A 21,826-nucleotide genomic window follows, 5' to 3' on the forward strand; every position below is an offset into this window, starting at 1 on the left:
AACCGCAGAAACCGGGGTGTGATGTATTCTGCCTCCAGAAAGGGCAAAGGTGGGCGGCTGGGGGTGGGGCAGCGGGCCCAGGATGTGGCCGGTGGATACCAGGCGCTCACAGGCATCAGTGGGTAATTACATCTCCTTTTAACGCATGCAAATTGTATCAGTATTATTTATATATTCAAAGCCACGGATGAATAATATATGCATTTATGCAGAGGTAATTGCCTTAGCCAGGTTCTTCCTGGGACTTTTATTGTCTCCCCAGACACTGAATATTCAGCTCCCCTCTCCTGACTTGGCGGGGGGGGGGGGGGGGGGGGGGGGCGGGGGGGCGGGAGTGGTGCAGTGATCATGTTTGCAGCCCCCACTTCTTCCAGGGAAGGGGAGGAGGCTGAGCAGGGGAAGGAGACCCCTGATTTGGTGTGTGGGGGGCAATGGAGGCCAGGGCGCTGGACTTCCCACTCCAGCTGATTCCTCCGCGGCACATTTGGGAAGGGGATTCTGGGGCTGAGGGACAGGTCGTGGGTTCTGAATCCCTGAATGTGGCCCCGGGGATGACAGTCGGCTTCGTTCTTTGGTGCAGACTGTTAGTCCTGCAAGTGTCTTAGTTCACCCTGGACGTCAGCCCCGTCCCTGCAGCAGCACCTGTCAAAGGTGCTTGCTCCGTTGATAGTCATCTTTCTGAACCTCTAACCTTGACCTGTGCCTTTTTCAACCCGCTCCAGCCAGACCGGGTGGGGTTGGCTGGGACGGTTGAAGGCCTATGGCAGGGGTAGGCAAACTTTTTGACTCGAGGGCCACAATGGGTTCTTAAACTGGACCAGAAGGCTGGAACAAAAGCATGGATGGAGTGTTTGTGTGAACTAATATAAATTCAAAGTAAAGGAGCGGAGGGGAGAGCAAGAGAACCCTCCGCTCTTTCGGCTCCGCGGGCCGGATAGAATAGCCGAACAGGCCGGATCCGGCCCGCAGGCCCTAGTTTGCCCACGGCTAGCCTATGGTCTCTGGAAGCCTCCTGGGTAAAGACCTCCCTGTCTTCTCTAGTCCCTTTACCCCTGGCCATTCCCCGAGGGGGTGCAGGAGGGATCTCCGAGGCATCTTCCTAGACGTCTTCAGTGAAGAAATGGGAAACTAAGGCTGCGGTGATGACGGACATGGTAGAAAGTCAGGGTCCACAGCGGAGGGACAGACCCGTAAGCCTGGCGTCGCCCTGTGTCACCTTTTCTGTGCATCTCATGTCTGAGAAGGTGCCACTTTGGGAGAATGGGCTCCGGGGCTCACCTGGCCCCTCCCTCCGCCCCCTCCAGCTGCCCTCCCCCATGTGCTCGGACCAGGTGGTGAGCCCACGAGGGGATCTACGTGGACTATTTTAAGGAAACGGGCAGAGAAAGGATGGAGAGCTTTGATGGAAAGAAAAATATGCTCAGGGACATAATTTAAGGCCTGGCTGGTGTGGCTCAGTTGGATGGAGCTTCACATGCACCAAAGGAAAGTGGACGGGCTGTGTTCTCCTGCGGCAGGAGGGACAGGGTGGGGCCTGTGAGGGCAAGAGATTGTGCGGGTTTGTCTGATGGAAGCTGGGGAGCTGTGGCCCCTGGCTCTGTTCTGTCTACTAACACGAGACAAGATGGGCCCTTGAGAGTGAGTGAAGGGGTGAGGAGGGAGTAGATTGGGGAACGTGGTAAAAAATGGCAGTAGCTTCTGAGGGAGTGGGGGAGGAGTCCAACATTCTCTCTTGCATTCACCTCTGTCAGGAGCCATACTTTCAAAATACATCCCGAGCCCTGGCCAGGTGGCTCAGTTGCTTGGAGCATCATCCCGTACACGGAAAGGTTGTGGGTTGATTCCTGGTCAGGGCACATACCTGTGTTGCGGGATCCATCCCTGGTCGGGGCATGTGCGGGAAACAACGAATCAATGTTTCTCTCACATCGATGTTTCTCTCTCTTCCTCTCTCCCTTCCGCTTTCTAAAATCAATAAACATATCCTTGGCCTGGCAGGTGTTTGCAGTGGTTAGAGCGTCGGCCTGTGGACCAAAAGGTCACAAGTTTGATTCCGAGTCAAGACACATACCTCAGTGGCAGGTTTGATCCCTGGCCCCGGTTAGGGTGAGTGTGGGAGGCAACCAGTTGATGTGTCTCTCTCACATTGCTGGTTATCTCTTTCTCTTCCCTTCCTCCTCCCTTCCACTCTCTCTTTAAAGATCAATGGGGGGAAACCCCCACATATCCTTGGATGATCCTTGGATTAAAAATACACACACACATACATACATACATACATACATATGTACATACATCCCGAACCAGACCACCTTTGACAGCCCTCACTGCCACCACCTGGTGCACCCCGCACCCGCTCTAACCTAGATGTCCCAGGCGCCTCCTCACCTGTCTGCTTCCATCCAGGTCCCTCCAGGCGCTCCTCCACACAGCAGCCAGGGGCATCTTTTCCAACCTGCCACTCCTCCAGGGGTCTCACCTCACACCCAGTAAAAACCAGCGTCTTGCCATGGCCTCTCACGCCCTGCAAGATCAGCTCAGCACACCCCTCCCTGCCCACTTCTCTGCCATCGTCTCCGACAGCCCCACCCTGGCTGTCCCTGCCTGGGGCTGGCCTGGGGCCCTGCTTTGGGTGAGGGTGGCAGCTGTTGTAGCTCAATCATCTTAAAACTCATTTGAGGTGGTGTGGAAACCCACCTGCCAGCGCCACGTCTGGAGATGCCGGGACACGGCCAGCTGCACAGCCAGGTCATGCTCCCACCGGGTCAGCGTCTGCTCGCCAGGCGCAGGCCGTGGGGGCGTGGGGCAGCCACTGGGGACCCTGCAGATGGCAAAGGGGATGCCATTAGCCAGGGAGCAGCAGGGGCCAGGCCCGGGCTTGGGGAACATGATGGGGGAGGGGGGTGTTTCACGGGAGAGGGTGTGTTTTAAAAAAAAATTTATCATGAGAAAATTCAAACATTCTAAATTGCAAAGCACTCTGTACCCATCAACCATTTCCAGTTATTATCAGCTCATGACCAGTTTTGTTTAGTCTGTATTGCCATTCACTCTTCTCGGTCATTTTGAAGCCAATCCCAGACATGAGAATAGTTTAACCTTAAATACCTTAGCAACTTATGGGGTTTACATCTCACCCGGAGCTGCCCCCGGGGCCAGGAGGTCTCTTGCTTCTTCATTCCCAGGACCTGACTGGGCTCGGAGTCCAGGCTCCGGGCTGGGTTTGGGGTTCCTTGGACACCCCAGCCTTGCTGCTCTGGGCTGGGTTTGCAGGGAAGGACAGTGTCTGGGGTGGAACGCTGATCTTTCAGGAAATGATGTTGCCAAAGAGGGTGGCCGCTTGGAAACGGAGACTTTCAGTGCCACCCTGGGGCTCGGGCCGCGCTGGCCGAGTGGGCTCAGACGCAGGGGTGCGGGCCAGGCAGCCCTTTCCAAAGTGACCCACGGAAAAGCTCAGGGCCTCCTCAAATCCCAACAGCCCTTGCAGTAGAAATTAACAACTGGATTCTAAAATATTTATGGAAAAACCAAAGACCTATGATAGCCTGACCCATCTTATAAAAGGAAAATAAAGTTGGAGGACTTACTCTACCTGACTTTAAAACTTACTATGAAGGTATGGTAATGAAGACAGCGAGATCTGGCGTAAGGGTAAATCAAATGGGTCAACAAAGAAACCACAAAGAAATACCATCACACCACACACAGTCAGTTGGTTTTTTGTTTTTGTTTTTTTTTAAAATATCTTTATTGTTAAAAGTATTACGTTTGTCTCCTTCCCCTCTCCCTGCCGTTGACCCCTTCTAGCCATCACCCGGCCCCCCCCCCCAGACCTTCACCACACTAGTGTCCGTCTCCATTGGTTATGCATATATGCATCCAAGTTCTTTGGTTGATCTCTTTCAATGTGAATAAGAAAAGTCTTTTCAATAAATAATGCTGGAGCGACTGGATAAAGTTATGGGGAACACAAAAAAACCCTTGACCCCTACCTCACACCACACACAAAGATTACTTCAAGACAGATCATAACAGCTACAAGTATAAAGGAAATGCAGGAGAAATACATTTGTGACTTTACCATAGGCAAAAGTTTATTAGAGAGGACACAAATGAACTATAAAAGAAAAAGTTGATAAATTGGACATTGTCAACATTGAAAAGTTTTTATCAAGGGACACTTACAAAAATGAATGGGTAAGGCAGATTAGGAAATAATATTAGCATATATATCTGGCAGAGGACTTGTATTCTTTTTAAATTTTTTCTTGTTAATTTTAGAGAGAGAGGAAAGGAGGGAGGGAAGGAGAAAAAAACACACACTGATTTGTTGTTCTGCTTATTTATGCATTGGTAGCTTCTTGGTATGTGGGATCGAACCCACAACCTTGACGTTTCTAGACAATGCTCTAACCAACTGGGCTACCCAGCCAGGGCCGGACTTGTATTCTTAGCATTTAACTAATGTCCTACAAACCAGTAATCAAAAGGCAATCTAAACAAAATTGAGCAAAATACTTAGACACTTCACAAGAGAAAATATGTAAATGGCCAATAATCACCTGAAAAGCTGATCAATAGCATTAGTCATAAGGAAGTGCAAATTAAAACCACAAGGAAATACCACCACACATAACGGAATGGAGAAAAAGTTTAAAAGTTGACAATATCAAATGTTGGCAAGGACACGGAGCAACCAGAAAACTAACTTTGCTGGTGAGAGTGTAAAATAGTACATCCTTTTGGAAACAGTTTAAAAATTACTTAAAAAGGTTAACAGACACTTACTCTACTTAGCAATTTCCCTTCTAAGTATTTACCCAAGAGAAATAAAACGTGTTTCCACAAAAATGTTTGTATACACATGTTCATGGAAGCTATTTTTCATGATAACTACATATTGGAAACAACTCAAGCGATTCTCAACAGGTAAATGTATCACTCAGCACACTATTGTGTAGTCATACAATGGTGTGTTATTCAGGAATAAAAATGCACAACTTGCTGATGCAAATCACAAGAGTGCATACTATCTGATTTCATTGATACGAAGTTCAAGAACAACTAACTAATTTGTGGCAAAAGAAATCAAACAGTGGGACTAGCGGGGGCGGGGGGGAAAGTTGACTGCCAGGGAGCAAGACAAAATGTCACAGGAGAAGGGAAGTGTTCTGTGCCTTGGTTGGGATGAGATTTCAGGGGCATATACATTAGTCTGTACTCAGGGATTGTACACCTGAGATCTGTGCATTTCATTCTAGGCAATCCCTTCCTCCCACCAAAAGCTGGGAAGCTTTCAGATGATTCACCCCAATCCCTGAGACCCAGAGAAGGCAAGCCACCAGCCTAAGGTCACACAGCAAGTTGGGGCACAAGTAAATGCTGGAACCCAGCGCCCCCCCCCCCCCTTTCCGCATCTTTCCCAGTGTGTCCACCAATTGGGTCACCTCTGACTTGCCTGGCCTTCTGAGGTCTCCCACCGGGGAAAGAGCTGAGAGGAGAAAGACAGAAAGAAGGATGAAGTAAAAGAGGGACCGCCCCCCAACCCCTCACGGCTTCCCCAAAAGCTGGGGAGAGGCTTCTGCTGGCCAGGCTTGGGCAGCCTGAACTACCCTCCTATGTTAAGGAGAATCGACAGGAATGAGAGGGTTACAGGGCACCCACGGGTGGTGGGCACAGCCCTCCCCCACCTTGCAAGGAGAGTGAGGATGCGCCTGCACAGTGCAGGCAGGGAAGGGGGCTAGGTGAGAGAGGGGGAGTACATGGGAAGGGGAGCCCGGGAGGGGAAGCCGTGCTAGAGGCGGCCGAGCAGGAGCCTCCAAGGACTGGTTCGCCCCTAAATCACCGGCCCCATGAATAATAAATAAGGACTGCTTGGATCCTTAATAGTAGTCGCATGTCTTATTAAACTAATATTTCACAAACTTTTATTCTCCCTGTGGTTGGAGGTCAGGAACAAAGCCCCCCCAACACACACACACACACACACACACACACACACACACACACACACATACACACACAGTGGGCGGGTGGCCTGCAGCGGGGACTGGGGGGTTAGAGGCAACCGGGGTGTCAGGCGCCCAGCCTGCCTCCTCCCAGAGGGCCTGGAGGGGACCCATCGGTCTCCATCATTTGTTCATTCATTCAGCACACGCGACAGGGTTCCTTGTCAGTGCCAGGCCCTGTGCAGGGGACACGGAGATGGGTGGGACCCTGTTTCTGCTGTGAGGGGCTCCTGGGCACAGAAAGGGGGAGACAGAGCCCTAGACAAACCTTTGTCCTTGGGAGTGCGCAGTGCACGGCATAGAGGGCTGAGCTGCTCGGAGGAGGGACAAGCGAGGAGGGACGGCATCGCTAGGCAGGTGGAAGGCTTTGCAGAAGGGCAGACCTTGTCGCTGAGTCCTGGCTGCCAACCTCAGGACAAGGGGACACACTGCAGGCCTGGTGTCAGCCCTGCTTCTGCCACCAGCCATGTGGCCTTGGGACTGTCTCCTTGCTGTCCGAGGGCGTAGGGAGGACAAGGGACAATCCAGAGAGCCTGCTGTGCAGGGAGCCGGGCGTGGCCCTGGAGAAAGGATTCACATTGTCTCGAACAACTTGCAGCGTTGTTGAAGGAACGATTTGACATTAAAAGCACACAGTGGTGCCTAATCAATGTCCGTTCCCATCACTTCCCCCTTGCAACCAGTCTTCTGGTCCATCCCCTCCATTCCTCACCTTCCCCCCCAACCCCCCAGAGGCTCCAGTGGATGGCCTCTGGGTACCAAATGCAGGATATCCCATCCTCATGGCACCGCTGGCCACAGCTCTCCCTCCCCAGCCTTTGTCTGTGGCTGGCTCAGCTCCATCACTGTCCCTGCTGTGCTTCCCCAGGGGCTGGGCCAGCCTGGTGTCAGGCCCTGTGCTGAGCAGCGGGGCGCTGGGCTGGGTGGAGACACAGATGTGCCTTGAGGAGCTCCCAGCCTTCCCAGTCTCAGTGGGAGGCAGCCTCCAAGGCCCACATCACCACCCAGGGGTGCAGGTCCTGCTGGCATCTCATTCCCTCTAGTGAATCCGACCACCAACCCCCCTTTGCCAACCCCAGGTCTCTATTTCCAGCCCAGACCATCCTCCTGGGCATCAGGCCCTGTCTCCAAGGTTCCCTGGACGTGACGTCTCCCAGGCCCTTCCGACTCTACAGGGCCAACACTGAATCCCCCACCTGCCCCGCGGCCTTTACCCTTGATGAATGGCGGCATCACGCCTCCATGGATGGGGTTCTCCCACCCCCGGCCCCATCCGGTCAACTGAAATCCAGCCAGTCCTGCCTCTGAGCGGACTCTCCGACCTCTCCTGTCCTCGCACCTCTCCCACCGCCCAGCACTGGCCTCTCCTCCCTGTCCCCTGCCTTCTTCCCCCAGACCCTTCGCAGGTTTCCCTGCTTCTCCTCTCCCCCAACTCCATTCTTCTTACACCCACTGTCAGATTACTCCAGCAGCCACTCAGGTCTAACCTCAGCGGGCGTCCCTGGCCCTGCCCTGCCCGCACAATGACACTCAGGCTCAGCAACCTACATTCCCCACGAACAGCTGGTCCCGACCCAGTACTCGAAACATACAGCATGGGGCAGAAGTGGGTTTATAGGGGTGAGTACGTGAAACACATAGTTTATTCTTGTATTATTAGTTATTAATTATTGTACTGTTTCCCATATGAATAACTGTAACCCTCCTTTTACCGCCCCTGTAGTTCCTCCACACCCACGCCCCCAATACACACACACACGCGCACACACACTGGTCCAGTCACCCATTGTGAGCTATGTCCCTTGGATATAAGTGGGGTTTTTTTTTAATGCAGAAAAAGAAGGAAATAGAAGAGTGTAGACCAGTGGTCGGCAAACTCATTAGTCAACAGAGCCAAATATCAACAGTACAACGATTGAAATTTCTTTTGAGAGCCAAATTTTTTAAACTTAAACTTCTTCTAACGCCAATTCTTCAAAATAGACTCGCCCAGGCCGTGGTATTTTGTGGAAGAGCCACACTCAAGGGGCCAAAGGGCCGCATGTGGCTCGCGAGCCGCAGTTTGCTCACCACGGGTATAGGCCAATAAATTGCATTTCTTGGAATGAGCTATTTGACCTTTCTGAGCTTCCTCATCTATAAAGTGGGAAAGCAAAAAAAACAATAACAATGAACTGCTATTGTCAGTAACAGCAGCATCATTGCATGAGTTGCGGTATCTCCGTTAAGATTCTAGAATGAAATGTAAAGCGATGATCTGTGAGTGCCCAAGAGGAGGAAGTGTGTAAGCCCAGGAGAGGGATGGGTTTGTTAAGAAAAAGCCACATCTGAGTGGCCCGTGTTCTTGTCTACAGGGTGGCCACTCCCGCAGCTCAGAGAAGTGAGGCCGAGGGAAGGAAGCCAGGCGGAGGGAAGGTGGGACACACTTGTAGAAGCGGCAGGAAACGTGGGATGGACAAAGAGCCAAGTGAGTAACCACCAATATGGCAGCCCTGGCCACAGGGGGCTTGGGTGGAGGGCCCAGGCTCAGTCGTCCAGCTGTCTTCTCAGTTCCTGGCGCATGAAGGCGGAGGTAGCTCTGCTGGTCCCAAGGGGCTGGGGGGAGAGAGAGATGCTGGCTCCGAACCAGGGCCAAGAGAGATGAGTGCAGTCACGTCGAGGCATGTACCAGGGACCCACGGGAGCTCTTATACTAGGAAATGACTTAAAGGAGAGAGTCCCAAGCTACCCGTGTGCAGGGGGAAGAGGTGGTGCGGGGGGGCGGGGAGGATGAGAATGACAGCAGTGACCACTGATGGGGCTTTCCCGCTGCCGTTAGCCCCTTATACTCACAGGCTCTATTATCCTAGAGGAAGCGGGGGCTCCAGCGGCTCAAAGGACTTGTGCAAGGTCACCTGGTCAGTGAGTGGCAGGACCAGGACCCAACCTGGGACACACTGCGTTAGCACCTGCTGCCCGAAGCTGCCTCCCTTGGGGTGGCAGCCTCAACAGCCGGCACACCAGGGCTTGGCATGCTCTTCGCTACGTGAAACAAATCACAGGAGAGATGAATGGGAGAGGACTCCGTGGCTCCTCGCCAAGAAGCCTCCGGGCCCCGGGAGGACTCTGAACTCTGTGCATTGAGGGTAAAGGGGACAGTCTAGCCTGGCCGCCCTGCTCAGCATGAAGCAGATCCCTGGTTCCACCCTCGGAGGCCTGGCTGGCTGGAGCCGCCCAGGGAGTAGCCAGCACCGGGAGGGGCCTGGCTGGCCAGCCTGGGAGGAATGCTTGGAGCAGCTGAGAGTGGTTACACCTGATGGTCAGGAAGTGGGAGGGGTGGGTGCTGTGAATAGCTCCCAGGTACAGGCCTGAATGGGCAGGCTGAGGCGGGGAGGGAGAAAGGGGTGGGGGGGCAGCACGTCAGGCAGTTCGATTTTGAGGAAGGACCTTGTCAAGTCAGAGTTCCCCAAGGATGGGAATGAGTTCCCCGTCTCTGGGGGCGGCCAGGTTAAAGCCGGGTGACATTAGGGGGAGGATGGAGGAAACCCAGGTGTTAGTGGATGCACTGGGCCTTCAAGGGTCCCTCCAACCTGGGAATTGCAGAATTCCCTCATAGCTGAGCCTGCCACTGGAATGCCTGTCCTTCCTAATGCGCCTCGAGGCCCACATCCAGCTCTGCTTCTTGCAGGGAGTGTCCCTGCAGCTGCCCGGTCAGACTCGTCTCCGCTTCCCGGTTCGTTCGTGGTGAACTAGACACCCTATCAAAAGGGAGAGAATCAAGTCAAATGGAATTGCGTGAAGCTGATGAGAGCCAGGCCCTACGGTCGCACACACACCCTCATAGCAGAGGCCGGTGCAGGCCCCGCTCTCTCGCGCTCCGTGTCTCAGCCTCTGGCTTTGTGCCTTTCCCCTCCCACTGCGCGTCTCTCTGTCCTCACATCGGCCTTCTCTGCCTGCCCCGTCTCTTGCCGTGTCCCTGTCCTTGTCTGTCATTCTGTCCTCCCTGTAACTCCTGCCCCTTGTCCAGCAGACCCACCACGTGGCCTCCACTTCCCCTGTCTTGCTGGTGCGTCCTTTGTCTTCATGGCCAGCCGGGTCGCTCTCCCTCTCTCCCTTCATTTATGAGCTTGTGTGTTAGTGGACAGGGCAGTGGGCTGGAGGCCACTCACTAGTGACCCGTCTCTGCGATCACCTCATTATTTATCACCAGGGACGCCAGTGCTTCCATAAATTACCCCAACCCGGAGCCGCCTGCGCTGGAATCAATAGTCGCCTCTTGACTAATACCCAATTATTAATAACCACGGGGAAGGGTGGCCAGCCGTGGCGCTCTGGGCCCTGGCCTGTGGGGAGGGAAGAGAGGGGTGGGTGGGAGCTGGCACCCCTGTTGTGAAATACCTGCGTGGGGCATGAGGTGGCGACCAAGGTGCCCGCATTCTCTCCAGGCTGGGCGATAGAAACAGAGACATGGTTTCACCCTGAGGTCAGAGGGGGAGAGGCAGAGCCCCATCTTCAAGCGCCTCCAGTCTGAGGACAGAGACACGCCGTGCCCTGAAGTCTGCTAGTTCAGGACCCACTGGGGCCCAAGAAGAGGTGCAGCTTCCCCAGGGAGTGGAGCTGTGGCAGGGCCTCACTCTGCAGGACCTCTGGCTGCAGGCCGACCGGAGGCTGCTAGAGTGCTGGAGCCGGGCTGGTTCCATCAGGGTCATGGGGTCAGCGGGGACTTGAGCCCTGTAGGTACATCTGGATAAATAGCTGAGCCCGAGGGGGAGGGGCATCAGAGAGAAAGCTGTAAGGGCAGGGAGGGACAGGGTGCCCGACCGGTGGAACCAGGGGCCGAGGGGTTGGAATCAGAGCAGCTGTCCATGGAGGTGATGGGGATGGGGTGGGGGAGTAGGGGCCAGCGGAGGGGATACTGGGTCTCAGAGGTCCCTAGCCTTGGGATATCCAGCACCCAGACACACACCCCTCAACTACTGGCTTTCTCCTAACTGCACCCAGAGGCCCAGTGGGAAACACACCCTTAGATCAACACAGTCACAAAGCAAAGGCAGAGACACTAAAAAACAGAAGTGCAGAGAGGCAGAAAGAGATCACACAAAGCCAGATACACACCCTGCTGGGCACAAAGACACACACACACACACACACACACACGTGCACACACACAGAATCAGAGACACAAAGATGCATGGATAAACAGGGACACACAAACACACCCATACACAGAAATGCTAACACACCCTTGTACCCTATCCGTGGAGACATTTCCTCCCACACACAAATGCCCACACATGTGGACACGAGTGCACACTCGCAGCCCATCCCTCACACACCCACTTTGTGCACACAGTGGGCACATGCAGCAGCGAAGGCCTCTAAGGGCATCTTGCAGGAGCCAGGATGAGGCGTCTGCTCCTCCCGAGCCCAGTTGGTGCCAACACTGCCACCGTGTGGCTGCAGGGGCACAGTGCACAGGCTGCAAGGCGGGAATGCCAGGAATGCCTGGCCAGGGGGACCAGGCTCGGAGGGACACCGCCTAGGTCTTGCCCCCCAAACTTGGAACATTTCATCTAGAGGAGCCCATTTTGGCCACTTCCCAGTGAGACCAGACATGGTCTTGGAAAATTGGGGTCAGATCGTGTGGCAGCTGGAGCCAGCTACTGTGGACCAGCTGTCCACTCCAGAGGGGTGGGGCGGCTCCCTTGGCTTGTGTCTGGGAAAACTGTGCTTGGCGCCAAGCAATAATCAGGCAGCACCCACACTAGTGTAGACTGGGGCCGAGTTGGCTAAACTCTCCCAGAGAGACGGGTTCAATCCCAACTTGCAGCCTCATCATTCATTCACCAGAATGCATTGACGTTCTACTCTGTGTCCAGGTACAGTGCTGGGGTGATACCGTGATGAGACTTGTGTTAATGGTGAACATCTCCTAAATGTCAGAGGCCCAACATTGAAGACATAATACAATAAATACTTACTAGGGTGATAACAGGAAAGTGGCGTTAAGTGTAGGGCCAAAATGGTCAACGATGGGCAATTACCTGTGATCCACCCTAACGATGATGGGTATGTAAGTATTGCAGAACAAGATGGAGGGGCTTAACCTGGGAGGAGGGCACGTCTTAGAAGGCTTCCTTGAGAAGGGGACTCTAAGCTGAATTTGAAAGGATTCGTAGAGGTGAAGTAGTGAACAGCAGTGGGGAAGCTGTGCGAAGGGAAGCTCGAGGCAGGAGGAAACCAAGAGCTTAGAGCTGAGAACTAAGAAGTGAGGGGTGTGAGGGAAACCGAGGGGTTTGGCATGATCCCAAGTCTGCCATCTTTAGGGCTGTGGACTCTTCCCCAAGGGCCCTGGGGAGACACCACAGAAGAAGGTCAGTCACAGGCAGAAGAAGGTCACGGGTCGCCAGGTGCTTTGAAAAGCTCACGGCGGCTGCAGAGGGGAGAAGGACTGGGCGGCGGGGCAGGGAGTGGAGATGAGAGGTGCTGGTGGGAGCAATGAGCAGAGCTGAGATCTTGGGGCAGTCACACTCTGAGTGCAAGTTTTGTCCCCTCTAAAGTGGGCCTGTAATTCTCACCTTGCGAGGAAGATGAAAATAAAGCACTGGGGCCCTGGCTGGTGTGGCTCAGTGGTTGAAGGGTTATCCCGTATGCCAAAAGGAGGTGTGTTCGATTCCTGGTCAGGGCACATGCCCAGGTTGCAGATTCGATCCCTGGCCGAGGCACAAGTGGGAGGCAACTGATTGACGTAATCAAGCATTTGGTAGGTGCTTGGCACATAATGAGTGCTTAACAAATGGCCGCCATGATGCCTCATCTCCTTGTTACTAGAAACCCAAAGGACCACTCACGGTGAGTTCCAGTGGTTTGTGCCACTTGGGGCCAACCTCACTTATGGGGTCCAGAGCCCACTGCGGCACAGATGTTCTTGCTCTGGTTCTCAGGTGCCCCCCACCTCCAGCTTCTCCCAGAGGTGAGCTCCCGAGGGAGAACAGTACCTCTCAGGACCATGCCCAGGCTTCCATCCTCTGAGATAGGGCAGTGGCAGGGCAGACACTCAGCCACACTGACCTATACTATCCCCCCCCCGCCATGCAATAGGAAACGTAGGCCCCGGGAGATTGTCACGCACTGAGTAAACATTCTGCTGTTGTCATTGTTTTAAAGTCTCATTGCAGAAAGTTGAGTTATTCACACATTTCAGTCCCAGGCAGGGTATTCATGGGAAGTCAGCTGTTCCCAGAGCCCCATTGTGCACCAGGCTCAGCGACAGGACCCCGAGCTGAGGACCCACAGCTGGTTCAGCACTGGTTCCTTCCTTGGGGAGAACATGGGTTTGCACAGCCAAGTCCTGGGCAAAGAGCTTCATCTTTCTCACCATACGCTGATGGGAGGAATTTATCTTAAGGATGAGGGTCTATAAATGTGTTTGTATCCGAATGATAATAAAAAATGTATGCCCTTCAGTGAGGAATAAATGTACATCATATATCAATGTGATGGAATACTATGCAGCCATTAAAATAGATGGTGTGGGTATTAATTTATTGATGTGGAAAGACGGCCAAGTTTTGACATTCAGATGTTTAAAAATTAGGCCATAAACAGTATTCACAGATTCCCGTTTTGAAAAACATAGATATACACTTACATTTTCTTGATTCTGAGATGTACATGCTTTTCACATCTTAAATTTCTGAAATCAGGATGACCTTGCACTTCATATATATGTTTGATGCTGTAGTTCTTTTCTCCCTAAAGACTGTGCAGTTAAATCAACGGTGCATCCCAGAATCAGTGATGTCCTAGAACCACACACACACACACTTCCAGAAAGATATAAACCAAGAGGTTCAGCCATTAATTTTAGTTACTCACACTTTTTTTTAAGCTGAGCACAATTTATTTCTATAATGTTATTTTTTAAAAGTTTTTATTGATTTCAGAGAGAGGAAGGGAAAGGTTGAGAGATAGAAACATCGATGGGTTGCTTCCTGCACGCCCCCTACTGGGGATCAAGCCTGCAAACCGGGCATGTGCCCTGACCAGGAAATCAAACTGGTGACCTCCTGGTGCAAGGTCCAATGCTCAAACAACTGGGCTATAATGTTATTTTAATGTTTTAAAAACCTATTTCTATGTTGGAAAACAAAGGCACCACTCAAAAAGCCAAAGCTGCGCACATACAGCAAGCCAGGATGATTGCTAATCAGTCTCCACCATGAGCTGAGGGATGCAAAGGAAGGAGAGGGGCAATCAGGGAGACTCTTGGGCAGGGGTGCCGAAGGACAGGAAGGGCCTCCTAAGACAGGGAGAATTGGGGTACATGGAGAACAGGTGAGGAGACAGCCTAAGAGGCCTGGGGACCCAGAGCTGTCCGCGGGCACGGAGGCAGGTGGTGTGGCCACACAGATGACAGCGGTGGTGGCCGCACAGCAAGTACAATGATAACACAGCTACACAGCGTGTTTGCTCCGGGCGAGGCCCTGTTCTAAGTATTCATGTGCATGTACTTATTGTTACAGGCGGAGCTGTATTCCCTCAGATGCATTGTAGTCCTAACCCTCTGTACCTTAGAATGTAACTGTATTTAGAAATGGGTCTCTCCCCTCCCCAGTTTAAATATATATATATATATATATATATATATATATATATATATATATATATTTCAGAGAGGAAGGGAGATGGAGAGAGGTAGAAACATCAATGATGAGAGAGAATCATTGATCGGCCGCCTCCCGCACGCCCCCTACACTGAGGATCGAGCCCACAACCCAGGCATGTGCCCTGACCGGGAATTGAACCATGACCTCCTGGTTTATAGGTCGATGCTCAACTACCGAGCCACATCGACCAGGCCCCTCCCCAGTTTCATTGAGATATAATTGACATATGAGACAGCATCTTTAAAGAGTCAGTTAAGGTAAAATGAGGTCGCTAGGGTGGGCCCTAACCCAGGATGACTGATACCCTCGGGAGGAGAGGCATTCGGACACAGATGTATGAGGGAAGACCACAAGGAGGAGAGGGCTGGCCTCGGAGGCTAAGAGAGAGGTCTCATAGGGAACCAAACCCGCCAACACCTTGCTCTAGGACTTCGAGCTTCCAGAACTGTGCGAGAACAAATTTCTGTTGTCTAAGCCGCCCGGTCTGTGGTATTTTGTCACATCAGCCGTAGCGAACTGATACACTTACTTATCCCTCAACAACCCTCCGGAACAGGTGTTTCAGTTATCTGTGGCTGCACAATACGCTGCTCCAAAACGTAGTGGCTTAAAACAACAACTGTCATTGGGCTTGGCAGGGTCAGCTCGTCTAGGCTCCCCATGGCATCGGCTGGGGCAGATGGCTTCAGGATGGCTCACCCCCAGGGCTGGCCAGGGGTGCCCTGTCAGCCAGGACATCCACGTGGCTGCTTGGCTTCCTCCCAGCATGGCCGCAGGATTCCAACAGGGAGTGTCCCGAGAGAACAAGATGGAAGAACGTGGCAGTTTTATGACCTGGACTCAGGAGTCACGTACCCGTCAAGGCCGCGAGGAAGGTCCACCCGAGTTCAAGGGGAGGGCACACTGTTCCCAGTATCCCCTGGGAGAAGTCCGAGGTGCTTGTGAGAAGAGCTTAGGGGCTGGGATACACACGACGGCTTCCATGTTTGGAAAACATGTCTTCCGTAAGAGACACTGTTAGCACCCCCATTTCACAGCTGAGGAAACTCAAGCAGAGAAAAGCTTGAAGTGACGGCTAAGATCAAGCGCGTCAGTGGTGGCCTTGGGTAGGATGGTGCTGGATCGTGAAGGGCCTTGAATGGCAAGTTCAAGGTTTAGGTTAAAGCAGGTGGGCACTGGGAGCCACTGAGGTTTTTGAAACAGAAGGTGACAGTATTAGATTCTGTGTTTAAGCAGAATCCCTCTGGCTGCAGAACAGAAAGAAAGGGAGGAGGAGGGCCTGGGGTGCCCAGGAGGCTGTGGCCACAGTCCCGATGAGAGTGGCGGCAGCACCACCCCGGGCAGCGCTGGGAAATGGAGGGGCGTCCCAGCCGCTGCTCCTGGCCTCAGGGTGGTGAAGAGCACCCTTCCCACCCCTCCTTGCCCCGGCCAGGCTCCAGGCCCCCTGGGTTCTCCCAAGATCCACCTTCAAGGCGCCTGGCCGGGCCTCCCCGTCCCTGTCACTGGCTCTCACCGCCCGCTGCTTTGATCTCACTGAACATAATCAGTCCTTACTATTTGCCGAGTGAACAAATGAATGAGAGAACGAAGGCATGAATGCATGGGAGACAAGTCACACACACAAAATTCTAATAAACTACGGGACTAAAAAGGAAAATATGCTTTAAACATAACACTGCATGGAATAGCGGAGTTGGGGTTTTCACTGGAAATCCCGGCAGGATTGGAGAGCAGGCGTTTAACCGCCTCCAGAAATGAGCAGAGAAGAAAGACCTGAGCAGGAGCGGGGTGGATTCTGATTGGATGTAGTGGCATCTTGGAACCAGAGAAAGATGAGGTACCTCTGCTTGGGCTCCTCCTGAGTCAGTCCCTATAGTTTCCCCTAAACCTCCAAAGAGCATTCCTTCTGGATTCAACCAGCCTAGACTGAGGGGGGAAGCAAAGAAAAAGTAAATTTCTCTCCCGTGGCCTGAGAGCGGGGGGCAGCTGAGTGTCCCTGGCCCAGTCAGTGGGGGCAGTGGAGCAGTGGAGACAGTGGCAAGCGGGTACCTGGAGGATGGGCCAGGGGCATGACTGTGCAGAGCAAACCCAAGAGAGGAAGGCCCAAGAGAGGCTGGGCTGGTACTCCTGGACCCCTGTTCTTCCTGTGGCAGCTTTACCTCCGGATCCTGCAGCCCACCCTTCCGGGGCCCAGACCCACCCTGATGAAACCCCACATCCCCACGTTCCTGGGGCGGCTCTGGGCTGGACTTCAAGCTGAACTCATCCACCTCATTGGCCTCATGTGATCTTCTCCCACCTGGCACCCCTGCTGGCCACCCCATGGCCCCTTGGCCATCCTGATCCGGGCAGGAAGCTCAGCAATAGGCACCAGAACTGGCCACGCTGCCGGAAGGCCATCAGCAGCCCCGCAGGCCCCGGCCTTGCCCGTGCCCTGGCCAGCTGGCTCAGCTCAAGGCCAAGCTCTTACAGCCCTTTGGACACTGGTTCAAACAGCTCCCCGGGCAGCGGGCTGGCCCACAGCCAGGCCAGGTCCTGAGAAATGCTTCCTCATCTCCCCCAGCCCGGCTTGTCCAACACCCCCGTGCCCCGCCTGCTCCCAAAGCCTGTCTCCCCCACTGATTTCTGTTGGATGTGACATTCGCCCTGTGTCTCAGACTCCTAGGACCCCCCGCCGCCCCGCCTGGGGACCCTGCCTGGGTTCCAGCTGGCTGGCGAGCCCAGCCAAGCATCACGGCTCCCGCGACATCCCTGAGTGACAGGAAACAACTCGCTCCTTCCAAGAGGCGAGGCTCTGACAAACACTCACTAGGAAATAATAAAGTGGCAAAATAATTCTGCATCGGACACACTTACCAGAGCAGAAAGCGTCTGTGGAGGAGACAACATCTTGTACCATCTATCTTCCTTAAATCCCCACGCTGTGACAAAGTGGAGGGCAAAATCATGATGAATGATCGGACACATTTAGCCAGGTCCCGGGCTCTGTAACGAGCGCGGCCGGGGAAGGGGCTCTAATGAAGATCTGTGCCCCCGCCCCAAACGCGGCCTCGTCGGAAACAAGTCTTTATTATGAAATTGGTGCCTGTTTTTCTCGCCACAGAGGGTGGAGGCGCGAGGTGTGACATGAATTAACGCCGGCACCTGCAGGGTCAGCCCAGCCCTTGACGGCGGTACAGAGACAAACGGGTTCAGCTCCCGCCACCACCCTGCGTCTGGTTGACAAGGCGCCAGTCGCCTTCCAATTGTGCGGGAACACGCCTCGGTTTTGTTCCTGCCCGGCCCCCCATCATTTATTCTGCTGCCTCATTTGAATATGATGAATACTGTAGTCCTTTATTTGTTCACAACAACCAAATAATTGTAGATCCGTGGGCTTCGGGGCAATTAATCACATTTTTCCCTCCACCAATCCACTATAAACATGACATTGAACAATAAAGTACATTAACCTCTGCTTTGCACAAAACTTTGCTTATTTAAACACTGCGAGGTTATTTGTTTTCCTTCTTGCCAGGCCCCTGCCGCAAGGGAAGGGTGGTGTGGAGAGAAGGCCCACCCCATACCAGCCAAGCCCCTCCAGCCCATCCTGGCCCAGCCCAGCCATGCATGGGGCCAGGAGCATGCAGCTGTGGCTGCAGGTGCTGGAGAAGGCATCTCCAGGGCAGGGCCTGCAGCTGTGAGCATGTGTGTGTGCACAGGTGTGCCTAGGAATGACGATGGGTGTACTTGTGTGAATGTGTCTATATTACATGTGTGTTCATATGCACATGTGTGTTGGTCTAAGTCTGCTCTCAGAATAGAGGTTCTGAGGGCAAGGCCTAAGTGTGTGTATGCACACATGTATGTTTAGAGGTGTATATTGTGTGTATGTGCATAATATGTATTATTATGTGCATAATGTGTATATTGTATGTATGTGCGTGTGTGTGGCGACTTTAAATATGATTAATTTCTTCACATTTCTCCCATCAAGAGGTGGGACCATGTCCTCTGCTCCTTGGATATGGGTGGACCTGTGACTCTTTGACTAAATGAGAATGATGGACGTGATGCGATGTCACCTTGTTCACGGGACACTCACTCTTGGAGCCCTGAGCTGCCCTTTAAGAAGCCCAGCTACTCCCAGGCCACATGTTGGAGAGACCATAGAGAGGCCACATGGAGAGGCCCCGCGACCTCAAGGGGAGGGGAGGTGCCTGACGAGCACCCAGCCATCAAGGCTGCCCGGCCCAGGCGGCAAACATGAGCGAAGAAGCCTCAGGCCTGAGTCTTTAGCGGAGGCCCCGGCTGTGGTGGGGCAGAGACCAGCTGTCCCCACAGAGCTATGAGCAAGTGAAGTGGCTGTGGCTTCAAGCCACCATGTTTGGGTGGTTTGCTAGCAGCAGTAGATGACTGGAATTGTAGGTATGTGTTACATGCATGTGCGCATGTGTATGTACATGTGTGAGAACTGAGTATGCATATGCATCAGTATGTCTCAGAATAGAGATTCCCAGGGCAGGGCCTGAAAGTCTAAGCATGTAGGTAAAGGGCATGTACATGTGTGCATGTGTATATATGCAAATGGTATCTGTGAGCATGCATGTATGTTAGTGTGCATAGGTATGCCTTTGCATGTGTCTGCGTGCATTTTTGAATGCCCTATGAGCTCAAATGGGTCTTTTTGCTTTTGGATATATTTATGGATAACACTTTTGTCTTTAAGAAGAGCTTGAGTGGGTATCTGTCTGTATGTGCTTATTGGTGGAGGGACAGTGCTAGGGAGGCCAGCCCCCTGCCAAGGGGCTTGTGTTGGGTGAGTGGGGTGGAGGTGGGGTTCTCACAGGCAGGGCTGGGCCCAAGAAGCTCATGGAAGCAGCATCCTGGGGCAGGGAGAACCCATCCATCCAGGTCTCATGGAGAAGGAGGTGCTGGGAGTGGTGGGCCTCCATGGGTGGGGCGGAGCGAGCTGCACATGTGGTGTCCGCAGGCCGACAACAGGGCATTGACCAAATGGATTGGGCATCTCCATGGGATGGAATGTGGGGTTGCCTTCAAAAAATGGCAGCTTCAAGAAATAGTTTATTATTTGGGAAAATTCTCCCCCAATTCTGATAAAGGTAAAAGGCAGTTCTTCCAAAGAAAAGAGAAGCCATCGGATGCATACCCCCTCAGCTTACAGCCACCCAACATGTTGGCTGCAGGATCCAGTGCCTGCTGGGTACTCTCCTCCTTCTCACCAGGTTGAACAGGAGCTGCCCCTCCTCCAGAGGCAGCGCCCCTTCCCCCAGAGAACCTCATTCCGTCTGTCCATCACTGTGGCCCTGATTGCAGTTCCCATGTAGGGCATGGTATCCTTGCTGGAGTGGGTTAGTAAAGCCTCAGGTACGTGGTATGTGGCTATTGATTCAGAGAACTCATTCTTTTCTATTTTGATCAGAAAGGAGCATCTGAAACAGAGCAACCGTAGTTATTTGTAGTTTTGCCCCAGGGTGATATTAACTCTCCCATCCTCTGTCATCACATAGCCCAGGGAGAGCTGGACTTCATCCAGGCGACACAAAAAATTATGTTGATCTATTACATCAATGACAATCATGCCGATACAAGTGAGCAAAACGTGGCCAGTTCGCTGGAGGTTTGGGGAAGACCCACTCACACCAGAGGGTGTGCCTGCATTTATAATGTATGTCAGTGGTGTTGTATAACATTGCCATCCTTTTATTTTTTCAATCATCACTATGTTTTTAAGATCTATTTGTGTTATCTGTACATATGATCCTTTGCTTCATAATAATAGCGTGGGCCAACCCAGATTGCCAGTATCGCTCCTCCTTTAACAAATCCATTTGTACAGTTCACTTGGCCTATGAGTTAGAATCTCTCTGGGTCCTAGGGTCTGTGTGTGGTTAATTTGCATAAGGAGTTGGGGACCCACTCTCCAAAAGGCTTTACCAAGTTACACTCCCAGGGGCCATGTGTGAGGGAGACTATCTTCCTCACTTCTGCCGTTAATTGGTATTACCCAGCATTCTGGTTTTTGCCTGTCGGAAGGTGTAAAGTGCCATCTCCCTTTAATTTGCATTTCTTTGACGACTAATGAGTTTGAGCATCCCTTCGTGTGCTTATTAGCTTTTGGGGTTTCCTTTTCTGTAAATTGCCTGTCATATCACTTGCCCGTTTTGCTATTGGAGTTGATGTTCTCTTCTTGTTGCTTTACAGAGTTCCTTGTATATTCTAGATGTTAACCCCCTGTCAGTTTTAGACTTTGAAAAAAATCTCAGCCCTATCATCTGACTCTTAATTGGCCCCCCTTTTTTTTTATTAAGCACAACTTCTTAATTTTGATGTCATGAAATTCAGTGAATCTGTGCAATATAGTTTGTGCTTTTAATGTCTTGTTGAATAGGAAGCCTCCTTGCCTTTCCCTAAGCCTAAAGATAATCTTCCCATTTCTGTTTCTGTTACACCTATGATTTTTAACTTTCATGTTGAGATCTTTAATTCACCTACAGTCCCCCTTCTACGTGAGGCTAAACAGGGATCCAGCAATCATTTTCTTAGTAGATTGAGCCCAGAGTTTTTACAACCAGAGAGACAGAAGTGCTTGTTCCGGAGACAGGAAAAGAGAGCAGTTTGGGAGGTGAAATGCAGAACTGGGATTCGGTTTTGGGCACATGATGCTTAGATTCGGTTTGACCAGTGCAAGGAGTATGGGTGCAGGGCAAGAGAGGATGGGATGAGAGAGGAGAAAGGTGGGCAGGTCCAGGTAGCCCATCTTGAGAGCATGAATATTCTCGTGAGTGCAAAAAGAGCGATGGGAAGGAGTGTTAAGCAGGAGCTGGGCCTGGTGAATAATGAGTTTTAGGAACACCACTGACTCCAGTATGGAGAATAGGGTTGTAGGAAGAGAGAGCAGAGGAAGGAGACATGCTGGAAGGGATCTGGCTTTGCTAGACACGGGTCACCACCAGGGCCCTGCAATCCAGGAGCTTACATTGGGCTTAATGCTTTGCTTTTGCTATCTTGAGATTCTTAATCATTTTGTCTTTGTGTTTTGTAAGTCAAGTTCTGTGGGACAAGGGAGCACGTGCATGAGCAGGGGAGATGTACACAGTGTATGTATGCTTGCCACGATTCCTGGCTGCCCGTTTGTATAGAGTGTTTGTGACACCGCAGGAGCACAGA

This window comes from Plecotus auritus, assembly GCF_963455305.1.
Source record: "Plecotus auritus genome assembly, chromosome: 5".
Classification (NCBI taxonomy): domain Eukaryota; kingdom Metazoa; phylum Chordata; class Mammalia; order Chiroptera; family Vespertilionidae; genus Plecotus; species Plecotus auritus.